The sequence below is a fragment of the Netta rufina genome (genome assembly GCF_964035555.1).
Source record: "Netta rufina genome assembly, chromosome: 2".
In the NCBI taxonomy this organism is placed as follows: Eukaryota; Metazoa; Chordata; class Aves; order Anseriformes; family Anatidae; genus Netta; species Netta rufina.
The window spans coordinates 129,818,144-129,825,268 of record NC_140124.1 but is presented as its reverse complement, the minus strand read 5'-3'; positions in this window follow the sequence as shown (position 1 = coordinate 129,825,268).

Sequence of the window (7,125 nt, the reverse complement as noted above, 5' to 3'; positions counted from 1 at the left end):
TGCTATTGCAGTTGTTTTGGGGGATTGTTTTTGGTTGCTTGCTTTTTTTTTTTATTTTGTTTGTATGATGTTTGTTTTATGAACTAGTCCACAGTTACGAATCACTGAGGAAGGGAAGAAAGAGGCAAGAGACCCTCCCTTCATAGAATACTAGGTCTAGGGGATCTTTCTTCCTATTACTTAATTCTGCATTTCAGTTAAATCTTTGTCCCAGAGTGAGAGCATTCAGATTTCTGGGCAGATGCAACATTGAAAACTAGGTAAGTATTATTGCTATAAAGTATAAGACATACTTTAATTGATGCGAGGGTATAGGAACTATGTCCTTACAGTCACGTTTCTTTGAACTTTGGGAAGGGGTAACTCAGTGATGCTTGTGGGTCCCTTCCGATGCAGGATATTGTAGCATCAGAGAAGAAATTCACCCCCTCAGTGCTGAAACCATCAGGGTGGGTTTTGCCTGGCACTGGGCCTTGCCTTTGCCTGATGAAAGCACTGGCCTAATAAATGGAAATAGGACTCTGGGCTCAACTCCCAGTGTTGGCTGAGTCTCAGCTATGACGAAAGTTTGGTAGGTTCTGCACAACCTTTTGTTGAGTCTTCCGGAATAGAATCAGGAATACTATTTTGAGCTGTTTTCATGTTTGTCCACACAATCTTTACAGAGACCTTTATCCCCTTCACCCCTTTTAAAATCCTCATGGAGATCTTAAATGCTCGTCGTTTCATGCTCAGCACTCCTGTGACTCAAGAGTCATCACAATGCTCTCCAAAACAGGAATTTGTCCCAGCTCTGTATCTGGGAGGTATTGTATTACCTCTACCTTGAAAATGAGGAAGAAAGCAATTACATGATTCACTCTAATTGCATAGTAAGACAGTTGGTGTTGTCCTAGTGTTACTGCTGATCCCACAGACCTGTCAGCAGGTTAAAATTAGATGATTCGCTGATCTGGTGAGTCTACTGTCTGTATACAGGAACTGCGTCTTGGGATGTCTTGACTGAATTTCAAGTAAATCTAAATATCCCAGATCGTAAATCATTAGCTTGTTCTAAATTTTATATTATTTTCCTCCATCACATTAAACAGAATGCTAGAGCATTTGCTTTAATGTGGTGGAGAAATAAGCCTTTGCTCTCTGAATCCCCTAGGAATTAATACCTCTCATAAGAAATTGCAGCTGTTTTATGGAAATATTGAGGATGACTATGAAGTGCTTCTCAGTCATTTGGTTTGCAATTAATGTTGTTTTGTCAGGTATTGCTCATCTAGCAAGTGCCTAATGGGAGATGGTTGCACGTTGACCTTTAAAGTTCTCATCACAGCATTGCATGTTTCACAATAAATAAGTAAATTTAAAAATGCAGTTGAGGACGGATTTGCACTAGGTGGCAAACCTCCTACAGAATCTTTCTTTTCAGATATACTGTGACTCTTCCCTAGAAGACCTCAGTGGTTTAAATAACCATCTTAGTGGATAGTTCATGATTGGAAGGGCTCCCTCATTCTGTAGTATCTATACTTTTGTTACAGAAATAAGCAGAGGCATCAGGTAAGAAATCTACCTTATTATGGCAGTTATTCCTTACATTTAGAGAAAGTCTTGCTCTGAGTTTATTTTTTCATGTGTTGATGTGTTAACGTAGAAAACTTAGCTTGTAGGCTAATGTTAACCTGATAAAACCAGTATGTAATTCTTTGAGTTGAGTAAGGGTATCCCCTACTCCATAATTTCCATGGTAAGAAGCAGGTGAGAAAACAGCGTCATTGTGTGGAATTTTTTTGAAAGAAAAATCAAAACCAGACAATCAGTAAAATGGTGATGGTGCCTATAGAGGAGATTTTGTTTCTGCTTGCATGTGCAAGTAGGGCCCAGATAAGCAAGCTTCTGTGGCAATCATTTCTTTTTCAGTTGCTAGTCAGATCCAGCTTAATCATCCCTACTTAAACGAGCAATTAAAAAATAAGGCAAATGTTGCAAAATTAATGGCAAGCTGATGTGTTAAGAAGGAGTATTAACAAAAAAAAAAAAAATAAGTTCAATCTTGGTGTTAGTTAATTTGAGAAAGACAGCATGTGCAAATGACTACTATCTTTTTTATCTTTTATCTTATCACCTACTGGCATCCTCTGTGTGCTCCGTGAATGTTTCAGTTCTGCATCTAGAAATCCATGACAAGGCCAATATATTTTACTTCCCAAATGACGAGTTACAAAAGGCTCATGATATTCCAAAGGTCAGAGCGCAAGATCTCTCCTCTCAACAAAGAGACTTCGCTGTTCTGCCTCTGGTGAAGCAAATGTTGGCTCAGATTTCAGTTTACTCAGACACAATATGTGCTCTAGACAGATTCTCAGTTTACATAAATTAATGTCCTGACTACTTATCATTTTCCCACATCAATTTTTTTTCTCTTAGTTTTTGTGAAACAAAACCCTTTGTGTTCAACCACAAGTATCTGATACAACAGAGATAAGATCCACAGTTAAGTTAATGCCATATTATCAACATTTTCTAGAATTTCTCAGTCCACAAAGTAAGACTGTTTCTCCCAGCTCAGGAAGCTTATTCAAACATGTGGTTTTTTTGTTTGTTTGTTTGATTGATTGATTGGTTTTTGTTGTTGTTGTTTTGTTTTGTTTTATTTTCTGGCAGGGCTTCCAAGGCACTGGGAGCTGAAGGTTTTAACCCATGAAATACGAGGTGATCTCTGCTACCTACATTCAGCTATTAACTTTTGAAGTGTTATTACAGCCATAGGAAAGTCATTAATAACACAACCCATTTAAGTAGGTCAGCCATACATGGTCTCCTTTCTTTGTTTGTATTACAGGTTCAGGAAATTACCTGAACCAAGGGCATAATTTTTTTTAGAGCACTAACTCTTTGCCTTCATAATACCACTGAAGAAAGTCAAGCACAGGGATTAAACAGGGTGGTTTCAGAGCATTGCTAAGGAGCCTCAGCTACCTGCTCTTGCCACCAAATCTGCAATGGCCACAATTCCTACCTTAGCCAAGTGCCTTGTTTTTGACCTCAACTGGGCCAAAGGAGTGTCCTATAACATATGGTGACATGCTGAACAGTGAAGGGGCAGGGGGGACACTGATTGGGGTATGGCTGGGCATCAGTCAGCAGGTGGTAATCAATTGCACTGTGCATCAGTTGTTCTGTATATTCCTTTATCATAATTATTAATATTTTCTTTTCCTTTGTTGTCCTATTAAACTGTCTTTATCTCAACCCACAAGTTTTACTGTTTCCATAATTATCTCCCCCATCTCACTGGGAGGCAGCGAGCTATGTGGTGCTTAGCTGCCTGCTGTGTTAAACCACAACACCAAGACACTCCAACAGCCTTTTGTTGCAGATGAAGGGCTTGTTCTCTCAAACTCTTGCAGATATAGCATAAAAAGTACACTCGTAACACACAGTGAAAGAATTAAAGCACTATGTGTATGATTTATTCTCCCTGTTGGTATTCTCCTATTATGGTTTTCTCTTTGTGGACTATAATGATCCTTCAGCACGAACACTGTAGTGCCCTACTTCAGCTACTCCTGTGGTACATGAATTGGGATGCACAAGGTGCTCCAGGGCATAGCAATACTTCTTTGAAGCTAGAGAAGCTTTTTATGGAGAAGCCTGTAAATGGCCCTAATTGCACATAGTTCTTGCCCTAGAACTAGATTTCAAGCTGCAGAATTCGTTCCTAGTGGTCAAAGAGCACAAACCTAGCCCAGCTCTACCGTGCAGCCAGTTTTGAAGATGGGGCCAATCTGCCGAATTAGGGGGCGCGGGGGGGCGAGGATGCGGTGTATCATTTTCAAGCAGCACTTTCTAGCAGGCCTTTTTCCTTCCACAACAAGCAATAAGAAAGCCTGAAGCCGCGTTTTGTGTGAGACTCGCAGCCTTTGAGCCTTCAGTGGCGTCTCGCTGAACGCCGAGCCCAGAGCTCCGCCTGGAGGCCGCTGAGGCGCAGCTCGGCGCTGCCATGGGCGGCACCGGGGCAGGCCCGGCCGGCTGCAGCTCCTTCAGCGGCGGTGCCTGTTGGTGTGCTGAATCCAACCCAAACATACACATATGCCTGGGTATATACAGAATATGATGTATATATCTTTGTATATGAAGCATACATTTTATTTTGTTGCAAGCTGATGTCATACTAGTGAGAGGTATAGAAATGCCACCTGTGTGGGAACAGACCTCTAGCTCTGAACAATTACCTCTCCACTAATTTTTCTATATTTACTTGCTCACAAAGCTCAGCTCCTCAATTTAAACACGTTAAAACCCACTAAAATGTACGAGAGGCCGGTGGCTGCTCTTTGAAGCCAGCTGTGGGGGCACTAGTGCAGCCCAGCTGCATCAAAGTGGGCCAGGACAGCACCATCAGGTCAGATGGCACAGCAGGGGTAAGGGGGTGGTGAGAGGATGTTTGCCCAAACCTCATTTTGGTAAAGCAATGACCACCATCAACTGGATTAGACAGCAGATAAGGGATTACCAGGAGACTTCTGGTAAAAATGAGTTTATCTGTTGCACTGCCACCGCTGGTCCCAAGTGTATCATCAATTGCCAGTTACTTATGTGTTGATAGGAAACCAGTAAACCACTTGGATCCCAATTTGATTTAAATCACAGGAACTGGGCAGGTTTTGCCTGCAATACACATGTTACTGAACAGTGCTGCATTGGCAGCCTTTGCAAATCTCTGCAACTGGGACAGATGTGAAAAAATACAACAGCTACATGAGATTAACTTGTGATATTTCGCATTACTTAAGATGTCCAAGCTAGTCCCTGCTCCTTAGTAATCTATTCCCTATACATGCCTATGTCCTTCTCTCCCCATGGCTATACAGACATGGGGCGCGTGTACGTACTGAGCATTTCCTTGGTGTTACATGATGAAGCCTTACCCTTTAGAAACTGACATGATCAGCTGCCCAAGTAATAGAAATCTTTCCAGACCAGATAATGAGCAATGGTCTTAAGTACTGCACCAACACTTTATATGTATTTGTGTACATGTGTGTAGTACATGAACTGCAGGATATAATACACACACTTTAAAGGAGATTCTCATATCCATAAACATATATATTTACTTAAATTCATAATTTCCTGTACTATTTTTTCTTTTTACAAAGACTCAACCATTTTACCTTTTAACTGAGGTCTAGAAAATTAGAAATACACAATTCTGAAATGATGAAGAGATCTTTTGCAAAAGAAAAAAAAAAGTAGAATTTTTGGACACGTTGAAATAAATAAAAGAATCTTCTGTAACACAAATGCTGTGTTCAAATGAATGAAGCTCAAACACTGTTGCATACAATCCGATTTCTATTCTCCTTCCCCCCCCCCTTTTTTTCCTAAAGTAAAGCCAGATTACCTTTGAAGAATTATTAAATTCTAAGCTGGTATTGAAAGACCAATACATCAAGAAGTGTTTCCAACAATCTTTGCACTCGCTAAAGAGACTACTGCATCCTAATGATGGTGTAAGAAGAGCACATAAGGTTTTCCCTAACAGGAAAATAATACAGATAGCACAAGTGTGACAAAAAGTGTTTATTTACAGGATATGTATATATTAATTTTTAATTCTTTAATTAATATTTCCCCTTTGTAAAGCTATCCAGGTTTAAAATGCCCAAGCCTGTTAAGAGAAGAAAACATTCTCAAAATAAATAAGAATCAAGAAATAAAGTCAGCTACAGTACACCATCTGCTTCCACAGTCCTCTTGTAAAATATGTTTGAGTTAATAGTCAATTGCATTTACAATAACACATTGACACTATTCACTCTAGTCTGCTTATGTGCTAAACAAATACCATCTTGGCATGAAGAGAGACATATGTTCAAAAAAAGAATGAAGCATTTGTCACAGCTTCATCTGAATTTACACAGGAAAGAGCCACCTCCTCAGCTGAATTAAATCCCTAAAACTCCTTTGCTTTTGAAGAAAATCAGTCATCTACTGTCTCCCAAACAAATACAAGCACTACAGTTCTGAGGGTCTATACTGTATTTTGATTTCTGTACATGACTACAGTATTTCTGAGAGTAGCTTCACCATGAAGGTTAGACCAGACACGTCCTAGCCCATGAACTGGTATGTGACTGTCCTCCAGAATCAGCAGCCACTACATGCCAGCTTTTTGAGAAGCTCACCCGAATGACCATGTTTTTTATTCCTCATCATCCACGAACTTTGTTCCTTAAGTGCCTAGTCCAAAGTCAATAAGCAGAAGCTCCCCAAGATCAACATGTGGCCAAAACACTGCCAGAGGTTAGCAGTCTGACACTTGTTTGCAAAGGAGAAGGCCTTCCCTAGAATTTCTTCTTCCCTCCAGGGTGTTCACAAGGAAAGTTCTTGCATAAAAACTTGCAGGCACACATTTTCCAGAGCAGACTGAAAAATCACTTTAAACTGGAAGCCTAGACACCTGTTTTGGTTAGGCTACAGAACCCTTTAAATATGCTAAGTATCAGAAAACTACTAGTGTGACCAAGAACAGATGCTATAATACAACTTTCCCAACCTAAGCACAGGACTATGTTGGCATGGACTTACATTTAGAAATACAACTCGTGTCCAGCAGCACACAGCCTTGCAGACTTACCAAATCAGTGTATGCTAATTCTTTCTGTACCAAATTCAGAATTGTATACACTGCACCTTGAAAACGGGATTTCAGCCAACAGAACTAGGGAATTGATTCTAGGTAACTCAGAATATTTATTATTTTATTAAATACACCTGTCAAGGAAGTTTTCAGCTGGCATCTTATCCTGAATTTCAGTAAGCATTAAAACTGAATGACATTTTGTTAGTGTTTGGTTCCCTACTGAGAATTCAAAATACATTTTCAAATTTAAGGAAGTGCTTTAATTTTTGTTTTTAACAAAAAGGGAATACTTCCAGTTTTTACTTGACTCTCAACAGCAAGGGATAATTTTCCTGGTACCTCCAAACTCTGTAGTAGAATCACAAAGGTTTTTTTCCCCACAGGCAATTTATCCAAAGTGACAAGGCTTAGTTCTCCTTTCAAATAGATGTAAACAAAAAGCAATTCCACTACAAAGAATGAAGTCCTGAAAGTTTTACAAC